A 23,125-nucleotide genomic window follows, 5' to 3' on the forward strand; every position below is an offset into this window, starting at 1 on the left:
TTATTACTTTGATTTCAGAGTCGATAGAGACATGGGATAATTTTCTGGGCATTAAGGAAAGGAGAAGCAGCATTCTGTCACCTACTGAAGAGCTTTGAACAATCTGATGTGTTTCTTTGAACAGTGGCATTTCAGAGGGGAAGTCGTCCTGCAGAAGCCATCCCTTATTCCTGAGATACAAGGTTGGTTCAATATCTGCAAATTAATTAATAAACAAAATGAAAGATAAAAATTATATGATCATATCAATAGATGCAGAAAAAGCATTGACTAAATCCAGCATCCATTTATGTTAAAAACTCTCAGCAAAGTGGGAATAGAGGAAACATACCTCAACACAATAAAGGCCACATATTAATGTGATAAACCACAGCTAACCTCATACTCAATGGAAAAAAGCTAAAAGCAGTCTCCTTAAGATCAGGAACAAGACAAGGCTGCTCACTTTCACCACTTTTATTAAACATCGTATTGGAAGTCCTAGCCCCGGCAATCAAAGAAGAAAAAGAAATAAAGTCATCCAAACTGGCAATGAAGAATTAAACCTGTGGTCATTTACAGATGATGTCATACTATATATAAAGAACCCTAAAGATTTCACTAAAAACTATTAGAACTGATAAATGAATTCAGTAAAGTAGCAGGATACAAAATTAATATTCAGAAATCGGTTGCATTTTTATACACCAATAATAAACTGTCAGAAAGAGAAATTAAGAAAACAATCCCATCAAAGTAAATAAATAAATAAATTAATTAATTAATTAATTAATTAATTAAATATCTAGGAATAAATTCAACTACGGAGATAAAGACCTATACTCAGAAAACTGTAAGACAATGAAGAAATTGATGAAGATACAAAGAAATGGAAGTGTATACCATGCTCATGGATAGGAAGAATTAACATTGTTGAGATGTCCAACTACCCAAAGCAATCAATAGATTCAGTGCAATCCCTATCATAATACCAATGGCATTTTTCACAGAACTAGAACATATAACCATAACATTTATATGGAAACACAAAAGACCCCAAATAGCCACAGCAATCTTTTTTTTAAATTAATTTTTTTAAAAATTTTATTGGGGAATATTGGGGAACAGTGTATCTCTCCAGGGCCCATCAGCTCTAATTGTTGTCCTTCAATCTAGTTGTGGAGAGCACAGCTCAGCTCCAAGTCCAGTTGCCATTTTTAATCTTTAGTTGTAGGGGGTGCAGCCCACCATCCCATGCGGGAATTGAATTGGCAACCTTGTTGTTGAGAGCTCGAGTTCTAACCAACTGAGCTATCTGGCTGCCCCTAGCCACAGCAATCTTGAGAAAGAAGAAATTGGAGGTATCATGCTACTTGATATCAAATTATACTACAAGGCTATAGCAATCAAAACAATATGTCACTGGCATAAAAACAGACACACAGATCAATGAAACAGAATAGAGAGCCCAGAAATAAACCCACACCTTCATGGTCATTTAATCTATGACAAAAGAGGCAAGAATACACAATGGGATAAAGACAGTCTATTCAATAAATGGTGTTGGGAACAATGGACAGATACATGCAAAAAAATAAAACTGGGTCACCACATAAGAATAAACTCAAAATTGATTAAAGGTTTAAATACAAAACCCAAAGCCATAAAACTCCAAGATGAAAACATAAACAGTAAACTCTCTGACATGGTTCTTAGTGATATTTTTTCAGATCTAGGTCCTCAGGCAAGGGAAACAAAAGAAAATATATTATTAACAATTGTCACCCCAATAAATTTTTTAAAAAAAGAGAAAATATAAACAATATGACTACATCAAACTAACAAGTTTTTGCACAGCAAAGGAAACCATCATCAAAACGAAAAGACAACCTTTTGAATGGGAGAAGATAGTCACCAATGCTACGAGCTCTGACAATTAAGTTCACGAACTTGTTGCAACGATGCTGCTAACCGTTTTTTATATCAGAGGGATTATTCATTATGCATTTGTGCCAACTGGACAAACAGTTAACCGAGTTTACTATTTGGAAGTGCTGAAAAGGCTGCATGAAAAAGTTAGACGGCCTGAACTTTTCACCAACAATTCATGGCTCTTGCATCATAACAATGCACAAGCTCACATGGCATAGTCTGTGAGGGAGTTTTTAGCCAGTAAACAAATAACTGTATTGGAACACCCTCTCTACTCACCTGATCTGGCCCCCAATGACTTCTTTCTTTACCCGAAGATAAAGGAAATATTAAAAGGAAGACATTTTGATGACATTCAGGACATCAAGGGTAATATGATGACAACTCTGATGGCCATTCCAGAAAAAGAGTTCCAAAATTGCTTTGAAGGGTGGACTAGGTGCTGGCATCAGTGCATAGCTTCCCAAAGGGAGTACTTCGAAGGTGACCATAGTGATATTCAGCAATGAGATATGTAACACTTTTTCGAGAATGAGTTCGCAAACTTAATTGTTCGACCTCATACATCTGATAAGGGTTTAATATCTAAAATTTATAAAGAATTTATACAACTCAACACCAAAACAACAAACAATCCAATTAAAAATGGGCAGAGGACCTGAATAGACATATCTTCAAAGAGGACATACACATGGCCAATAGACACATGAAAAGATGCTCAATGTAACTGATCAGAGAAATGCAAATTAAAGCCACAATGAGATATCACCTCACACCTGTCAGAACAGCTATCATGAATAAATCTACAAACAACAAGCATTGGCAAAGATGTGGAGAAAAGGGAACCCTCGTGCACTGTTGACGAGATTGCAAATTTGTGCAGCCTCTATGGAAAACAGTTTGGAGCTTCCTCAAATAATTAAACATTGAACTACCTTATGACCCAGCAATTCTAGTTCAAGGTATTTACCCAAAGAAATTCAAAACACAAATTCAAAAAGATATATGCATCCCTATGTTCACTGCAGCACTATTTACAATAGTCAAGATATGGAAGCAACCTAAGTGCCTATCAATAGATGATTGGATAAAGAAGAACTGGCATATATACAATGAAATATTACTCAGCCATAAAAGAAAAAATGAAATCCTACCATTTGGGACAACATGGATGGACCTAGAGGGTATTATGCTAAGTAAAATAATTCTTATTGAGAAAGACAAATACCATATGATCTCACTTATATGTGAAATCTAAAGAACAAAATAAACGAACAAACAAAAGAGAAACAGACTCATAGATACAGAGAATGGTTGCCAGAGGGGAGGGGTTTTGGGGAGCTGGGTGAAAAAGGTGAACGTATTAAGAAGTACAGATTGGTAGTTACAATATAGTCATGGGGATGTAAAGTACAGCTTAGAGAATATAGTCAATAATAGTGTAACAATTATATATACTGCCAGGTGGTTACTAGACTAACCGAGAGGATCATTGCATAAATAATATAAGTGTCTAACCACTATGATGTACACCTGAAAGTAATATAAAATAATATTGAATGTTGACTATAACTGAAAAAAATAAATTTTTATTTTTTAAAAATAATAAAAACAGATATCTGATAAATGAATGTATGAATAACTCGTTTGTATCTGTTCCTACACGTGCTTTGCAAGAGGTAGTATGATTATGGATGACATAACAAACATCTCTGTTGAGGTTATAAAGAGAAAGGGGTGACAGAGAAATTATAGAAGGATATTTAGGCCTGGAGCAGCTAAGGAAAAACAACTTTATAGAGTCAGCACTTTCCATGGTCTAGTCAGAAGTTATTGAGCCTGGAAATCCCATCTTGACAAGGCACTCATGGTTGAGTGTTGGGGTCTGCCTCAAGCTAACCAAACTCCCAAGAGGCCAGAATGCAATTAATTAATTTTTAGTATGCCAAAGGAACTGAGCAGTTAACTATTCATCCATTCTCTCATGGAAAAATCTAATTGGGAAGCCATATCTATTAACTGTTGAGTCCCTAGAAGGCCAGTCTTAGTCCTTATTACTGTCATTCCAACACTAAGCACAGTGAAAAATCACTCAAAAAGTTATTTTGTCATATCAGGTACACTCCAGGAGAGCAAACATATTTGCCTTTCTTGTTCATTGTTGTATCCCAGGCACCTAAGAAGAATGACGAGCACATAGCATGTGCTCAAGGAATATTTGTTGAATAAATGCAGAGTTCTTTAATCAACATAAAATTAGGACAAGGAAATTTTGTTTGATTGTCCTGTTGGTGTTGGGGTTGCTAAGCTTGTGTGGACTGATACAGCCATCTCTGCTATGAAAACACAGCTGCCAGGCAGATGTGATGGGCGTCCTCACTGGTATCTTCACTGGATGGTACAGTAAACACTGATAACATTTTGCTCCCTGTTCTCCCTTTTATTCTGTAGATCTGCCCTTGGGTTGGAAAATTCTTTCTTCAAACAAGGTATAAGCCAGTTATAACTTTCTTGGTTACACCCACCTTCTAATCACTCCTTCTGGTGGCTACACCTTGGAACCCAGGTCACCTTGTCTGAAAGTAAGTGAGCTGAAGTCTCCCCAACTTCCCATTTGTATCTCTTGGGGGAAGTTTTGTTCAGCACATGATGATTCATCCTCATTTCCTCCACAAAGGCCAACTGAGTTTCCAAGTTCATAGTCTATAGCAAGCATTCAGAAAAAATCATGGCAGATGCAGACAGCCAGGAAGTAAAAAAACTCTGTTCTCTGCCTCCAAACATGGAATCCTCCTAAGTAACTAGCTGTCAGCTCTACCATTCACTGTTACTCTTATTAACATGGTCATAATTTAACAACACTCTATACATGATATATCTTGATCCACCTGTTCATAATCCACCTGTCATAGGTACAGCAGGTATGATAGAACTACTTCAGAGGAGGACACAGTGACACTAAGTTTCAGTGCCTTGAGTAAGTTGGCACTGCTAATAAAGCACACTGCTGGAGATTGAACTGACTTCATAGGACTCCAAACCAGAAAGCTTCCATTATACCCTCTGCCTCTATAAACTGAGAATGTTATTAAGGATCGGCTTGAAGAAGAGGGTTGTGACTGAAACCAAAGATGTGTCTAGGTCCCATGGGGTAGCAGATCAGCAACAGGACACAAATGAAACCACCAGGTAGTCCCAATACTGAGGCCTCCACACTTTTCCTATCCCCACCAGCACTGCTCCCCAAAATCCTGGAAAACCCTACCAAAGTCACAAGAAATTTAAAAGGTATAAATCCACAAGTAAAAAGAGAACACAAAAGGAAACAATGATGGACAAGAATTGTGAATATAATTTTAGAAGATGATAAAAGATTTTGGAGATTCAGAGACATTTATTTGTACAGAACATTTGGAAAATAAAGTAATATAATGATACAGAAAGTAGGATAATATAACAAAGAGAGGGATAATTGAAAGGGAGTAAGAAAATTAGAGGATCAATAACAGCTGGTACAATATCTGACTTATAGGAGATCAAGAGAGGGAGAGTTGAAAAAAACAGAGGGAAGGAACTGCTAAGGAAAGAGTACAAGGCTGAAGGAACCAAGTCTCTGGGTTGAAAGGAGCACACCAAATGTCCAACACAATGAATAAAAAAGACCCACCCTACAGCAAGTCATCATGAAATTTTAGAATTCCTGGAATAAAAAGAACATCTTAAAAGCTTCTACAAAGGAGTCACAATGAAATATAAAGGACAGAATGACTTTGGAGTTCTCTACAACACTGGAAGCTAGAATATTATAGAAAAGCCAATCTATCAATTAAGTGCAGAATTAAGACCTTTTCAGATGGAGTGATTTGAAAATATGTGTATCTCATATATGCTTTCTCAAGAAGCTATCAACTAAAAGAGTAAATATAAGAAAAAAGGGAAAGAGTGAATGCAGGAAGAAAGGGAAAGACAGTGGGTCCAGAAAACTAGTAATCCACACAGGTGAGTAGTCAGGAGGAATGCCAGGAGCCTAGCAGTGGAGCCACCTGGAGAGGGTAAGACCACACCATTTTCCAGCAGGAAGCATGAGGGCTCCAAGAAAAGGCTCCAGAGAGATGAAAAGAACAGATAAATTACTTAATGCCTTTGATCATGTTCTACAGATTATTTGGACTCTTTAGGAAGGATTAAGGAGTTTAACAAAAGATAACCAAACAAATATTAAAAGTGAAGCAAATATTAATTTCTAGACAATGTAAATATTGTATAAGAAAGGGAAAGTAACTGTTGGCTCAGCAGTGGACATTTCCATAGTTCTAATAATGAAAATTCTAAATATAGATGAAATAAAAAAATTCTAGGAGAAATCCAAGATGGCAGAGTAGATAAACACTATGCCTGTGTCCTTTCGTGAATACGCTAAAATTACAACTAAATTATAAAACAATCTACCAGGAGAACCATTTGAAGTCTAGCTGAACAGAAGTCTTACAACTAAATGTATACCGAAGCCATGTCGAGACTGGTAGGAGGGGCAGAGACGCGGAACGGGCCTCACCCCTGCATGTGGAGGTTGAGAATCAGGAGGTTCCCCCTGAAGAAGTGAGGGGCCCCAGCCCTCCACACTAGGCTCCCCAGGCCACAGTACGTGCTGAGAAGAAAAGCCCCCACAACATCTGGCTGTGAAAAAAAGTGGGGATTCCAACCATTCAGGTGGGCCTGAAGGCTGCGGAAAACACAGACCTCCTCTTAAATGGCCCACACACAGACTCACTCACAGGCACTCACCTTGGGCTCCAGCGAAGGGACAGTGACTCTGGGAGCCTCGGAGACTGACGTGTGTGGATTTGCAGGGAGGACTAAAGGACAGTCAGCATTTTCCCAGGGAGTGGTCCACTTTTGTGCAACCGGCAGATAGGCACCATCTTTCCTGTGTTGAGCCTGCCCCTTCCAGCCAAATCTGAATCTGATTGGCCTGGTGAGCTCTGCTGCTCTGCCCTGCTGACTCACTGGGAACCCGCCCCTCTCAACTCATGCACACCTGGAGGCACTTTCTTTTCGAGCAGCCAGCCCCACCAGCATTGCACTCTTTCTTGGAAAGCTATCGGAGTCTGACAGGCTCCAGGTGGGCATCAACTAGTCTCAGTGTGCTCTGAGACTTTTGCTGAGTAGCTCTAGGCACAGCACCGGCACCAAACCAGAATTTACATTAACCTAGTGACCACAATTTTTCCCACTCTGGTGACTTCCTGAGACCCTGCCTCACCCAACTCGTGTACTGCATGGGGTGTTATCAGTAGCTGAACCTTAAGGGAGCCAGCAGGTGGAAGCAGGCCTTGGGGTGTCTCAGCTTTTTGTGGAGCTACCCCAGACCTTGTACTGGTAGCAGCCATCCTCAGTTCACAGCGTGACCTCTCCCACATGCCTCCAGGTCCAGATAGGAGGCAAACAACAGTGGATCACTTTGTAGTTCCTACCAGGTATCCCCCAGCCAGTCACAGACAGTAGCTGACATGGGCCCACACTGGAGCCCCTCTCACAAGACCCCAGAACCAATATACCTGGAGGTTGGCTTCAGACAACAGCAGAACACCACCAGTTCGCCTCAAGCAGCACACCCAAAGGGCAGTCTCAACGGGCACCAGAGTCTCAACGGGCACTCAGTGGAGTAAGCTTCTCACACAACAGCCCATAAGGTGTGGACATGGCCAGACTCCACAGCTAGTCAGCCTAAGGGTCAATCCCACCAATTGATGTACCAATAGCAATAAAGGCTCAACTAGCACAGAACACCTACTACGTAAGTCCATCTGGCCAAGACTAGGAGACATAGCAGATCTACATAACACAGAGAAACAAACACAGGGAGTCGGCCAAAATGAGGAAACAAAGAAATGTGTCCCATATAAAAGAACAGGAGAAAACTCCAGAAAAAGAACTAAACAAAATGGAGGCAAGCAAACTACCAGATACAGAATTCAAAACAATGGTTATAAGGATGCCTAATAAACTTAGGGGAAAAATAGATTAACTCAGTGAGAAGTTCAACAAAGAGACAGCAAACATAAAAAAGGACATAGAAATCATACAAAAGAACCAGTCAGAAATGAAGGAAACATTAACTGAAATGAAGAATGCACTAAAAGGAGTTCATCAATACCGCACCAGAATTACAAGGAATTTTAAAGGGACTTCTTTAAGAGAGGGGGAAAAAATTAAAATTAAAACATAAATAATAAAATGGCAATAAATACATATCTATGAACAATTACTTTCATAGTAAATGGATTAAATGCTCTCACCAAAAGACAGCAAGTCTGAATGGATAAGAAACCGAAACCATAACATATGCTGCCCATAAGAGATTCACTTCAGATTGAGAGACACACGCAGGTGTAAAGTAAGTGATGGAAAAGTATTTCATGAAAATAGAAATGAAAAAAATGAAACAAAATAAAACCTAGGGTAGCAATGCTTATACCAGACAAAATAGATTTCAAAACAAAGGCTATAACAAGAGACAAAGAAGGACCCAGTAATCCCACTTCAGTGTATTTACCTGAAGAAACCCGAACGCTACTTCAAAGGTACATGTGCAGCCATATGTTCATTGCAGCATTATTTACAACGGTCAAGATGTGGAGGCAGCCTGAGTGTCTGTCGATGGAAGAATGGATAAAGAAGAGGTGGTACATATATACAATGGAATATTGCTCAGCTATGGAAGGGAATGGGTTCTTGCCATCTGTTGCAGCATGGATGGACCTGGTGCTCAGTGAAGCATGTCACACAGAGAAAGACAGATGCAATGTGATTTTGCTTATATGTGGAATCTAAAGAACAAAATAAACTAACAAACAAAACAGAAACAAACTCATAGATACAGAGAACATATTGATGATTGCCAGATGGGTAGGGGCTTGGGGGTGCATAGAAAATAGGAAAGGAATTAAGAAGTACAAATTGGTTGTTACACAGTAATCCTGGGGATGTAGGGCATAGCATAAGAAATATAGTCAATAATATTGTAATAAGTATGTATGGTGTCAAGTGGGTACTAGATTTATTGGGGTGATAGATGTAAGGGGATTAGGGGGGCAGAGTGAAAAAGGTGAAGGGATTAAGAAGTACAAACTGGTTGTTACAAAATAGTCATGGAGATGTAAAGTAAAGCATAGGGATTATAGTCAATAATATGGTAATAACTATGTACAGTGCTAGGTGGGTACTAGACTAGTCAGAGGGATCACTTCTTAAATTACATAAATGTCAAACCACTATGCTGTACACCTTAAATTAATAAAAAATAATATTGAATGTCAATTGTAATTGTAAACTTTAAAAAAGGGGGGAAGACGGGGAGGGGAATAAGACGTCCAACTCTCCAGGTATAAAATTAATAAGTCGTGGGGACATAATGTACAGCATAGAGAATATAGTCAATAATATTATGATAGCATAGTACAGTGTCAGGTGGTTGCTGGACTTATCGTGGTGATCACTTCTTTAGGTAAATAAATGTTGAATAACTACGGTGTACCCCTGAAACTAATATAATATTGTATGTTAGCTATATTTTTAATAAAAATCTTTTTAAAAAAAAAGAAGAAAATTCTAACTTTAGTGATAGCTGGGGTAGAACAGAGAACTAATGTGGAGGGTGTACAGCCGCTAAATCTTCCTCAACCGAAACAGGACAACAATAGCTACTGTGTGAAACTGACAAGATGCGAAATAGCAGTATGTGTATATTCCTTAGAAATATGGATTTAAGTACCCAAAAAATAGAAGGGGTTTGGAAGGGTTGAAGGTGATTGCTTTCAAGCAAAGAGCAGGAATGAGGATCTGGAAAGGCAGACATGTGAATCAAGGAACCACTGTTATTGGTCTTAGTCTTTTAGTACTATTGACGTGTGTGTGTGTGTGTGTGTGTGTGTGTGTGTATACACTCTACTGATAAAAGTAAAAAATGCACCAAGAAGTGTAGGTAACGTGGCACATTATAAAGAGGTTTCCTCAAAAATGGCTGCCGTCAACAAGCAGCAAGCTTCATCTATGTGGAAAATGGCCTCTTGTGGCCCCTTTCGTCCCCACACTGAATTCAGCGCAGTTGGCCACACCCCAAGCTCTCACGGTAAGGTCGCCTTCAGACTCCACGTGTTCAGTTCCCTGGGCAAACCAGGGCTGTTTACTCTGCAGATCTGGGCACTGAGGTTTTCTCCAGAAAAAGGTTTGTGCTTTTCCATAGCTGATAAAGCATATCTCCAGAGTCCCCCTGGGCTTGCCACCTGGGCTGTCTGAAGTGAGTTCCAGAACCTGCGGAGCCGCATTACGACTTTAGTGGGCTCAAGGTACTTTGCTGTCCCGGCTTCTTCCTTCGTTAAAAAATATTAGAAATTATACTTGATGATTGGGCTGATATAAAGATTAATATAATATAGACTGGATTCATTGTTACATATTCATTAAACGTGTTTTTTCTTTTGATTTTAAGAAAATTTAAAACATTTTCATGGGTCTCCAAAAGTCTCATGAGCCCGTGGCTGCTGCGCCCAAAGGGAAATTCCCACGGAGAACAGAGGCTGGAGTAAAGACTGCCAACCGAAGCGCTCTGCCACCCTCTGCAGGTTCTGGGAGAAAAGTGTCAAAGGCAAAGTAATTAGAAACCCGAAAAGGAACAAAGTCATGGTCACATATCACCCGGTATTTGTTAAACAGTTATTATGTGCACTGTGCTAAGCAATTTGCAGACACATCTCAAAAGCTTCCTCAGCCTTCCTGTGAGGCAAGCCTCATGTCCACTGATGTCCAGTGGCCCCAGAGGTTAGGTTTGGTGCCCAAGTTCACCCAGGCAGTCAATGGCAGCCCAGGGATATGTGGCCTCCAAGCCTCGCTCTTCCCTCCTTCCCAGCAACCTTTCTGGGGTGAGTAGGACCCCATCCGCTCCTGTCACCCTCACAGTCCTCCCTTCCCCACCCCCACTCTGCCTTGTATGGAAAAGAAACATCAGTTACTGGTAAGTGTGAAGCCAGAATCTCTTATACCATAAAACTCCTTAAGTACCTGTTCCTTTGTATGTACAAAGATCAATATTTTGGTGACATTTTTCCCTTCCAACCTAAGATTCCTTATTGGTACCCTGTGGCCCTGGGTCATTAGTATTGTGCTCAAGTGTCAAAGGCTGAGCCTTTGCACAGGTGACTTCATTGTGCAAATGCTAGAGTGTGACGATGGCTTTTGCACAATCTGCGCCCCCACCCCCAGATATGACGTTCAGATGAAGCTACAGCCAACCAGTAAATCCAAGTCCACCTCATTTTCCTCAGCTATTACCCATTTCTGTGCCTGAGAGGGACTCTGTGACGGGGGAGGTGATAATTTGCATTTATATAGAATCCCAGCAATTAATCCAAACACTAAGCTACCCCAGTGAAAGCCAGAAAGCTAACGCCTGGTGCACCTTGTCTGAAATAATGGTTTGGTCTAGCAACATCTCACAACAGGCCTCCTAAACCTCACATCCTGTCACCCGAGGCAATTATTTTCTGTAGGAGGACACATTCCTTTAATCCAATGAGGTGGTTTTCCTTTCCACTTTTCCCACTGTTCTATGCACCTCTCTACACCCACTCCCCAAGCAAAAACATCCCAAGATTAAAAAGGAAAAAGAATGCTCAGGAAAAGAGACAATAACTGAAATAAACAAGAAACCATGAAAGGATGTGTTGAATGCCCAGGGCCATTAGGCTTCTCACACACACTGCGGAAGGTGTGAGGAAATCACCGAGGGAAGGAAAAGGAGGCCTGAGGCAGAAACTTGATGAGAGGCAGAAAGCATCAAAAATTTAACATCCACAATAAATATTGGGATTGGGCCCCAAACCCTTCACTGAGTGGTGACCTCGGGGAAATATTACAGAGAAGGAGGCCATCGAAGATGCAGATATCTCTATATACTTCTGGAGATTTGAAATATTTGTTACCAAGAGCATATATTTGTTTTAGTACACACACACACACACACACACACACACACACACGCAACACACACACTGCCCCTTATTTCTAAACTCCTAATTTTCTGCAGTGATGCAAGTTTAAATGCTATGCCCCCAAACACAATTTGCTGAGGGATTTTCCATTAGGCTGTGTCCTATGCAGTGTGAGGGCCACCAGCTGCCCAGCAGATGTGCAAAGCAGCTTCTTGCCTGGTGGCCAGGACATAGCTCACAGACTCACAGACATGCCACACAGACACATGTGTGTACACACTCAGAAGCAAAGGCAAATGTGGAAGCAACACTAATCTGACACCCTCACCAGGACCTGGACTAAGGCAATGGGGAAGCCAAACCAGGTGTCACAAAACCACCACAAACTAACGGGGGCCTGAAGCTCAGGGTCAGGGAAAGGGTGTTTGCCTCAAAGCAAAATTCAGTCACTGAAACATCCTGCTAAGAGGTGGTCCTCTCTGAATTCCAGGGGTCCAGGGAAGCAAACTCTAGTTGGCTCCTTCTCTCTTTACACACCCCTTGCCACCCACCCACCCACATAGACTAACAATCACCACACACACACAGGCCACCTACCTGAGTAGGGGAAGGGGGAGGAAGGCAGTCTACCGTAGGGTGGAAACACTTCCAAAGGTCAGACCTACAATACTATTGGGCAAACAGAAACCAACTGTGGGGAAATAATTTATACTCTTCTGAGTCACTCCAAAGACTAGTATCACAGGAATCACTGTTTTTAAAATACTTTTGCTGCTCTAGAAAAATGTGTTCATCAAGCCTTGGTGCATTAATTCTTGGTGTTAAAGCAAGTTTATTACTTAATTCTCCATCTCACGGAAGGAGGAAACTAGGCTGAGCAGCCCATGCAGGCTGTCAGTATACATCCTTCTACTCTGTGAAGGGGAAACCCCTCATACATGACGGCTCTGCCTTCTGAGAACTCACTTCTGCTCAGTGAGTTCAGTCTGGGAGCAATAATAGAAGCCGGGCAAAATTTCATAGGTTGCGTTTTGAGGTATTGCTGGCCCAGAAGTTGAAAAGCGTCTGACAAGTATTATTAGCATTGTAGGGTCAGGGATGCTGGTAAGGGTCAAGCTCTGTGGATTGTCACTGAATAAAACATCATGAGGCTGCTTCCCCAGTTCCATATATTACCCCAGGAGCTCTGTGTTGGGAAACCTCCTCCCCGTGACTTGTCTTGGAGAACATGTGAGAAGAACAAACTCTGAGAATCAGCTGAAAAAGATTTCAAGAGACCATCCAGTTCAACTCCCTAACTTCAGACTGACAGGTGTCCGTGTCGATTTACAAATGAATGGTAACTGGGGCTGGAGGGGTTCAGTGACTCAACCAAGGTCACATGGCCAAGGATGAAGAAGCTAGGGTGAAAAGCCTCTCCTCTGTCTACTGGTGCACGCTCTTTCTGTTGTTCTGCTGCTTTCATAGTCCAGGGAGAACTTAGAAGTGGTTTCCTGTTCAGTGAGGATTTCTGTCACTCAGCCATTATCCACATTCCATCCATCCATCCATCCATCCACCTAGTTCAACAACAAACATTTACTAAGGACCTACACTGTTCCAGATTCTATACTAATCCAGAAGACAGAGGTAGAAAAATAGGTAAGAGGCAGCTCCTGCCCTGAGATGTTTGCAGCTCTGTGGGGAAGGCCCATGCATACTCACCCACCGGTCAGGCTCAGAATCAAGCTAACAAGAATAGAGCCTTGGACAGGGCAGAAAAGATGGGGTGGGGGAGGGGCGGGGCTATGTAGAGAGAGCTAGAGAGGAGAGGGCTTTCCCACTAGGGACATGGGAGGAAAGCACCAGTAGTGGTCTGGGACTGCAAGAGGCCATGCTGCCTGGCCTGGGTGGGGTTTACCGTAGGTGGTCTGGGTAACAGAAGGGGCACCAGCAAAGACACAGATTCTATGCCCTTGTGATCTTCTGGTTGACCCCACCCCTCAGCAAGTAAGAGAGACACGAGGGACAGGCTGGGGAGATGAGGCTCAGGTGGGACTGGGGACCTTGAATGTTGGAGTGGGCAGTTCAGGCCTGATCCTGCAAGAGGTGTCCTCTCGCTGGTGTCTGAGTTGTGGGTCAATTCAGGGAGATGTGTGTAATTGATGTCCTGTTCCTAAGTTTTCTAAAATGTTCCTTTTGCTGAGCCTGCTTCTAGTACCTCCAGGGGGATTCTGTCTCCTCCATCCTTCATATTTAGAGCCGCAATAGCTGCCAGGGTTCCCTTCCTGGTTGTTTTTTTGTGCTTGTTTTTGAACTTTGTGTGGGGCCAAGTTATAAGTACCTTAAGAAGTCAAAATATGCTTACGTGCCTCACCCTAAATATGTTTATCTCTGCCGTATGATCATACCTTCCTGCTTTATCTCCCCATGCAGTTAATCAGAAATAAACCCTAGACAATTGCCTATTCTGCTGACTCTGTTTCCTCTGTGTAATTAGTTCTCTGTTGCCTCCCAGAATGTGGCACCGGCTTGTGCGCCAGCTAACCTAGAGTCTGTCAGCAGGTTCCCACACAGATTCTGCTGTAGATGGAGACTGGACATTGTCCAGACGCTGAGGAGGCACCACAGACTTTCTGTGGGCAGAAATGCTTGGAAGGAAACGTTTAGTTGTGACAACAGTTAAGATAAAAGCTTCCAAAAGTGAGCAGTGAAACATGTGGTTGTTGTTGATTCTCAAACCACCTTCCCAGATGACTATGTTAACTCAAAAAAAAAAAAAAAAGGAAAATAAAGAGTCTTCTCCAACTGTTTCACCTAAAACGTGAGGCTCATCTTTACTTTATACAAGTGCTACTTAGCAACAGAAAGAGTAGGTCCAGGCTAGCTGTTCGATTATTAGATGCAGCACACATGTGATTGCATAACCCCTGTAGCTAAAGAATTTGGGAACTCTATCCTTCACATTCCATGGTTGAAATAAAGCATTTTCCTTTTTTTATTTAAGAAAATGAGACAAGTGGTGACAGAGATGGAACTGAAGAGGTAAAGACTGAAAAGAAATAATTATATGCATCAGAGAAGAGAATAGACAAAACTCAGGAGTCATTAATGAAAAGGGTGTCTATTACGTATTATTGATAACTTTTGAGGGAGGGAGAGCACATGTGCTTTTTTGGTAAGTGCAATAGTTCTGGGCTCTGTAGCATTATTTCCTGATATGAGGGATAAACAGAAACAAACAAACAAACATTCCAGTAGACATTTGAATCTGTAGACATTGACCAACAGGATGCCCCATTCTATTCAATTTCAGATAAATAATGAATATATTTTTAGTCAAAGTATGTCCCAAATATTGTATATTAAAAAATTTTTGTTGTTTATCTGGAATTCAAATTTAATACCAGATGTCCTGTATTTTATTTGCTAAATCTGACAACCCTACTACTATGTTTCCATGAAAATAAGACCTAGCCAGAATCAGCTCTAATGCATCTTTTGGAGCAAAAATTAATATAAGACCCGGTCTTATTTTACTATAATATAAGACTGGGTCTTTAATATAATATAATATAATATAATATAATATAATATAATATAATATAACATAATATAATATAATACAATACAATATAATATAATATAATATAATGTAATATAATACTGGGCCATATATTAATTTTTGCTCCAAAAGACGCATTAGAGCTGATTGTCTGGCTAGGTCTTAATTTTAGGGAAACAGGTTATTGCAGAAAGAATGAAAACTGTCATCAACCTTGGCATGAGAATGGCATTGAGAATATAACGGAAAGGTCAGTGAGAGGCCATCAGAGAACACCACAAAGAGTTTCTATAGAGGATGTTGGAAAAACATGCGGTAAAGAACCAGCTACTCACTCCTATGAAAGGCTGGCTTTGTTTCTTAGCAGGATGGACGCTGCTCCCACTAACCCCAATTGACAGCCAGACTGGAAAACTCTCCCAGAGTAGAATTGGTTTCCATGGGAACACCTTGGCTGCCAAGTACTCAGGAGGTGGCATGCAGAGCTCTTAGCAGGTGCTCAATGAACAAGGACGGGTTGGGTGAGAGATTTGGTAGATGAATTCTCTAAACTTTAGCACCTAAAGAATAGGTGACTCTTACATAGACTAATTAGCAATCCAAAGCTTCTTATCTACATTCAATGTTCAACTTTTTAAGTATAAAAATGGACAGATCTTTAGGCAAAGTCACTCAACTGGTTAATGACACAGCTGGGACAAACAGCCCTCAGGCAAGAAACTGTCCTGCTGTGTCTAAGCCTTGGCACACTTCCTTTTAAGATTTTGCTTTCCTACTTGATAGCTAAGACTTCCGTTCATACAGGGTAAAATAAAACCACATTTTTCCAGAGGCATAATTCTTTCTGCATTGTGTATAAGACAATTTACACAGACTGCATTTTTCTCAATTCTTTGGTTTGTCTGACTTGATTTGTTTTGGAAAATCACTACACTACAGAACAATTCAGCTACTCTCCTATTTATTTGCAGATTTATGAATATCTAAATGAGCTTGTCCCCTGCCAATTTAGATACAATTTAGGTGGAACTTTTTCATCCCTTGTTCTATTTTTCATTTATCCTGTCTCCATTAAGTGATGGCACATGACCATTATTTAAATCTAAGTCACACATTTAGTTGGGGGCTGAGGGATGTTTAGGGAATTGCCATGAAGTTTGATTTCAGTTTATTTTATTATGTTTCTGTGTCTTTGACAAAATTTGGAAACAACATTTAGGAATGTTTAAAAATTTGATGTTTTAAAAATTTCTTGAATCAAGAAATAAATCTGGGTCTTGAGCAGAACATCTTCTATAAGAGAGTGGGGGGAAATGCATGAATCCAGATTAAGCTTCCTGTTTTTCCTTTGGTGCACAGCATGCCATCCCTGATTTCAGGTCTACTGGCCTAGAATCACCACCAGTCACTGCTTTAGAAACACCACCCAAAGTGTGTCATCATCCATGATTAAATCCTTGATTGTCCTTGCTAAAATCCTTGCTAGTTCCCTTATCCTCACAGATGCCTTTTGCTGGCACTCCAGAAGCTACCCTGTCATTCTTTAGATGTGTGATGAGAAGAAGTGCATCCTTTGATCTGAGGAAACAGAATCTGTATTTACTTGGCAGTTGTATTTTATAAATGCACATAGCAGTGGTAATGGGACGGGCATGGGACCTGAAATACTTTCTGAGTACCTGATCCTTACCAGATCTTGAGCTAGACAGCTGGGAAATATAAAGATGAATTTGCCCCTCTCTCCTCAAAGAGCCAAGAGACACGTAGTTAAATAATTACAGCCCAAGGCAAAATACAATACATGCCCTAAAAATGACAGCATGCTATAGGATTAAAAGGAAGGAGAGAGGCTTGTACTTGTACTAGAAAACAGGATTTTAGCCTTGAAACAGGCTTTTGACATACCAAGATGAGGGTCAAGGCAAGCCAGGCAGAGGGAACAGCATAGGGTCTGTGGGAAGCACATTCTAATCCCACCAGTAGGATGTAGGATACAGCAGTTGCTGAACCTACAAAGGTGGCACAGGACCTAGTCCTAGTCTGGCATTTAGGGTGGGTCATGTTCACAATCTCTGTCTCCCCCTGACCCTCTGGCTTAGTTATCCACATCCATACGGAACACTTTGCCCTGCTACCCCCCAGATGGGAAACCTCTTGACCTGTCAATATGAACAGACTGCTGTAAAGTGACATTTACCACTTGCTAAGTAACTCCTGGGGACTAAAAGTTAACTTCAAGAGACCTCAAGAAGGGCCGGGAAGGAAAAGTTATTTTCTAGAAGGCCTAATCTTTTAAAAAAAAACATGTCAGAGGTACATCACAGTCCTGCACTCTAGAAGACCCTGAAAGAAAGCCGTCATCAAAGGTCATAGCAAGACTGGAGGAATAAGAAAACCCACCTGAGAATAAACGACCTCTGGGACCCTGGCTGTGGCCAGAATATGGCTCTCAGGTGGCCGTGTTCCTCAGGTGAATTAGGTTAGCCTCCACCCTGGAGGACATCACCCCTTAGGTAGTCTACAGAAATTGTTTTCCACATGCTTAACTTCTGTGTTCCTACCATTAATTGCCCGAGAAAGTGCCTATGGTTGCTCAATCAGTGGGCTGCCCCTCACCTCTGGTTTACACCTCCACTTTCACAATCTCCCTTCTCCCACCTAACAAAAGAAAGATGCTGCTTCCCATCCTTCATCTTACTAAATACACTGTCCCAATGCATGAGACCATGGACCAAACAACAGCACATTAAGAAAATTCAGATCTAAAAGAAGAAAGTTCCAGGAGAACAAAGCCAAGGAAGCTTTCTGGAAGGAAATCCTAAGGGGCCATGCCATAAGCACCTGTGCCTGCTCCAGCTACTCCCCTGCTCCCCTGTTTCACTGAATGGCAATCAAGCAAGTAAACTTTTTTTCTGTTAGAAAGTCACTGTAATTCGGTTGATTGGTTTGACCATGAGGGCTGATGATGCATCAACCAGGTGATGCCGGGGGCATATTTCACAAGGTGGATGAACTCAATCTGCAAACTACTTAAAGCACAGAAAAGGTGGGAAATTCATGCTTTACAACTATTAAATTGATGACACAAATTTATATGTCAACTTAAAAACGTGTAAGGGGGTACATAATTGTTGGCAATTATTTTGGCGGGGTTTATGAGCGAAGTCTGAAGACCCCTGGACCTTCAGGTTCTCTCCAAACTAACCAGGGTTGGGAAGTTCCTACAAACTGCTGAGTTGAGATTCTCATTTTGCTCTGCAGAGGGCAGCATTGGTAAAACGTTATGAGGCTGTAAAAAGTTTATTTTTTCCTAATAATTCTTTGGAAGCTAACTTTCCTCTTTTGCCTACAGGCAATTTTAATTAGAATAAGAACGAGCTTCAGCGTTTGTGGCCTTGAGGACAGAGTAGCGGTTTGACCAGGACAGAAATACCAAAGGCCTCTGTGACAGGCATATTTTTCCAAGGCCAAACAGTATTATTTTCTGCTTTTTATTTTTTTACCAATTTCTTTGTTTCCAGAGTTTAGAAGTGCCCAGCACCAACTGGGTGCTCACAAGTGTTTGATGGATGAACAGTTACACTATTTCAGCTCCAGGGAAGCTTTGCGTTAAATACACAGTACAATTGCATGTCTGCAGGACTCGGGCAAGGCTCACGTGAGTCCCAGGAAACCCCACGGGAAACCCCACCTCGCTCAGACCCTGGCTTAGGTCCAACAGCCCTCCCGAAGGGCAGACGCCGTCTATGCTTAAAAAGGACTTTGGCACTGGCTGACACGAAATGGCCTGACTGTGACTACAGCTGTTTATAGTTCTCAGTGACTCCAGGAAATTATTTTCTGATGCCATGTCACTAAGAAAATCATGTGATTTCCTTATAGTGAGTTAATTATTGCCAGGCCTTGAATAAATGATCGAAAATTTAAATTTAAAGCACAGGTAGAGCACGTAAACAAATGATCTATGGTTCATATTAAACATTGCTGTGTCAAGAATTGAAAGCTTCTTTCCAAGATGAGACAGGGAAGGAAGATCAATTGAAAGAAAAGCATGAAGTAATGAGTTTGAGCTCTGAGGCTCCCGGTTCCTCTTTCCCAAGTCCACTGCCTATGGTGTCCCCATTCTCACCCCCAGCCAAGTGACCACACACTTCTCTTTCTGAAGGTAAAAAACTGCCCTCAGGCAAGTTTTAACATGTGGGTGTTGGTTTTAACCATGTGAGCATTTGAATACTTGTTTAATTGGAACTGAAAGAAAACGTTGTGCTGCCGGTTGAAAGAATCCCAGCATTAGAGACAGGTGAGGGGGTGGGGTGGGCTCTTCCAGATGGTGGGCTCCGCAACTGCTGCTGGGCCCCCCTGTCTCCACTGCGCCCTTCTTCCAACTTGTCTTCACTACTATCAAAACAGGGTGTCGATGACAAGAGACATGGTACTTCCAAGGGATTGACAGGTACAGGTATAACATACAACAATAAAAACCACAGATTACTTTCTGCTACCAGTTAGTTCTCTTGTTTTTACCTAAAATTGGGAACATCTAAAAGTACTTATACATGTGCATGTGTGTATGTGTATAATATGTATAGTATATAGTATATTAGGTGCACATATTATAAATACAGAAGTTGCCCCCAAAACTGTATACATATTTTAAGAAAGGAAAAAACTGTATTAAAATTGTAATACTCAATATATAACGGTAATAAAAGATGAATACAAGTCATGTGTATACATTTTTTTGGCACTGCCAGGATATGTATAAATTCATACATTTAAGAAAATGATTAGCTCCAAAGATATAAGGCGTACCATAATAGGACTGTATAACTCTCCAGAAAACAGTCTAACATCACCACCACCAAAGGCAAAGAGTTATTGATTAAATGACCATATTTACATGACATTTCCCTGAGCAAACAAAACAGCCAGCAGCTCCCACTGAGTTTACCAGTGTGGACCTTTCCATAGAGGGAAAAGCAGCCTGAGAAATGAACAGCGAGGGTCAGGCAGTTAGCTAAATTAATAAAAACACACTCACTCTGTGGTTGAATCTACAGGAGACCAGTGTCACACTGCATGAGAGCATGGCTTTGGCTGTGCCTACTTCTTCACTTTCTCAAGAATGTAGACTAGTTGTGATTCTGACCCACTGACAAGCTAGCTTATTTAGGCACTGGCTTATTCTAGATGAAACCACTGGCTTCCGATTTCCCGATGATAACACCTGGACACTTGTACCAAGGAGTGATGAATGGAATATTTATGTCCCTCAGAAATTCCTATGTCGAAATTGTAACCCTCGGTGTGATGGTATTAGGAGGTAGGGCCCTTGGGAGATGGCATTTTTCCTGCATGGTCATGAGGAACGCTTCTGAATGAGATTAGTTCCCTTGTAAAGGAGACCCCAGAGCGCTCCCTTGCCCATTCCACCATGTGAGGACACAGTGAGAAGATGGCTATCTATGAACTAGGAAGTGGGTTCTCAACAGACACAGAACCTGTAGCAACTTGATCTTAGACTTTCAGCCTCCAGAACTGTGAAAAATAAATTTCTGTTGTTTAAGCCACCCAGTCACTGGTCTTTTCATTACAGCAAAGATCGTTTCATTACGGAAGTCTAAGACACAGGTAAAGGCGGTGTTTATTACCTATAGGCTTCAGGGTCTGAGAAACCAATCTTATCACCTTGGTACTGAAGAAAGGGACCAGGAAACTGGTGAGCTGGAAATTCACTGGAAAGTTGCTTTCTGTTTACTTTTAATTAGAAAACTCAGCCCTAGCTCACCTTAAAATGAGGCATTGCCTAAGTGTTCTGTAAGTCAGGAGGGTGGGAGGAAGGAAGGAGCGGAAGGGCTATCATCCATGTTCAATGAAATTCTCACTTGCCACTTTTCACTCCCAATAAGCAGAGGATTATCCCCAGAAATGTCAGAGAGATGGCACGTAAGGCTCTCAGGAGGGAACTCTGAAGGTTAAAACCTACATCCTAAGCTCAGCAGCAACAGCAGCAGCAGAAACAGCAGCAGCCAGGGATTGCCCAGGATAACATATGCCCCTGGCAAGGGCAGTGCCTGCCCAGGAGCTAACCCTCCAGGCACTTCCTCACAGGTCAGACCCAAGGTTTGGTGGTGACGGTTGAATATGAAAATGGTTTTGAAGCTATGGGGATGAAAAATTAGTTGAAAAGTGCCCACGTATACCCTTTGCCCAGAAGAATTACAGGTCTTAGAAGGGGCTCTAAAGAATACAAATATCAAAGAGATGATAAGACACAGAGTTTTAGCTTAACATTTTGATTCTTACTTTGTTTTTTATTCAGACAACCATGATTTCCCTTACAATCTCAAAGGGAGTCTGAAATTCACCCAAATTCTTAAAACAAAACCAATTTAATTCTATCATACTTAGAAGAAAAATGAATGTATTTCTTACAATATTTTCAGGAGACAGGGAAGGGTTTTTCTTATCCCCAAAAAACAATAATAAAGTGACTAAATTCACCAAAGGCCAGGAAAAATCACATATATATATAACATATATATATATATATACACATATTAATATATGTATACATTTATATACATATACATTTATATATACATATACATGTATATACATATACATTTATATACATATATTATATATACATATATACTTATTTATATACATATATACATAATATACACATATATTATATAGCACATTTTAAACGAGTGCTACACCTACTCCATGGACTCTCTCAGTAAATGTTTGCTAAGAAAAAAAAATGATTCCATGAAAAGCTTCAAAAAGAAGAAAAGGATATTCCATCCTGTTGATATCAGCCTTTGTAAATAAATATCATTTATAAATACCATGGTTATAGATATATTATCTCTGGTTATAGTTAATATATTATTCCCACCTGTGTCTTAAAAGGAGAGAGGGAAGGAGGAAGGGAAGGAAGAGGAAAGGCTTGGAGCTGAATCAGCTTTGAGATCCTTGACACGTGTCCATCTCTCTTTCCCACTAAGCAAATGGAGAACGTGCTCTCTGGGAGAAAAGTCACACCATTCCCCATGACAGACACATCTCTTCCTCAAGAACCCTTACTTCTTTCAGATGTGTTATCCCTGCTGGGCTTTGAGCACCTGGCTTCTGGAAGGATTAGGAATCGGGAGATGCAACCTACCTCATTCTGCATACAGACCTCTGACAGGACAGCTGTATGAGGCAGTTCATTGCTCTGCAAACCCGGAGGATTTGAATGCTGGCCAGAAAAACACCGAGGAACTTTCCTCTTTCCTGACTGCCTTCACTCCAAGGATTCTGGCAGGCTGGCTTCCTGGCCAGATGTTTCTCGTCCACACCTTAGGAAACCAAGAATGACCTCAGTAAGTTCGGTCTTGATTTCCTTCCCACCACCACCTTTGAGATGTGGAAAGTGAGTAAACATCCACACCTGGAGCATCCACTCAAGCAAGCAGGTCAGGGGGAGACCGTCCTCACTTTATGGTTAGTGTCACGTCCTGACAGATCTGGTTAAAGAACAGGTCATCCATCCAATGGCTCAAGCTGTGTTCTTGCAACATGGTGTGGTTGGGCTTCTAGTTCATGGCTCATTCAGAGATAGGTGTTTTTTTTGATTCTCAAGCAATAACCTCAAAGCCTATGCCAGGTCAAGGAAGCCACCCCTTTA

At 41.1% G+C, this 23,125-nt stretch overlaps 1 long non-coding RNA gene across 1 annotated transcript; it reads right to left on the minus strand.

The window, feature by feature from the left end:
- Positions 1 to 22,750, minus strand: LOC117021126 (uncharacterized). The gene is made up of 3 exons (XR_004422816.1): positions 22,619 to 22,750; positions 8,468 to 8,565; positions 1 to 195 (listed from the first exon to the last, which is right to left on the minus strand). It is a non-coding gene; the product is annotated as an uncharacterized LOC117021126 (long non-coding RNA).
- Positions 22,751 to 23,125: the final 375 nt, after the last annotated feature.

The sequence above is a fragment of the Rhinolophus ferrumequinum genome, chromosome 4, assembly GCF_004115265.2.
Source record: "Rhinolophus ferrumequinum isolate MPI-CBG mRhiFer1 chromosome 4, mRhiFer1_v1.p, whole genome shotgun sequence".
NCBI lineage: Eukaryota > Metazoa > Chordata > Mammalia > Chiroptera > Rhinolophidae > Rhinolophus > Rhinolophus ferrumequinum.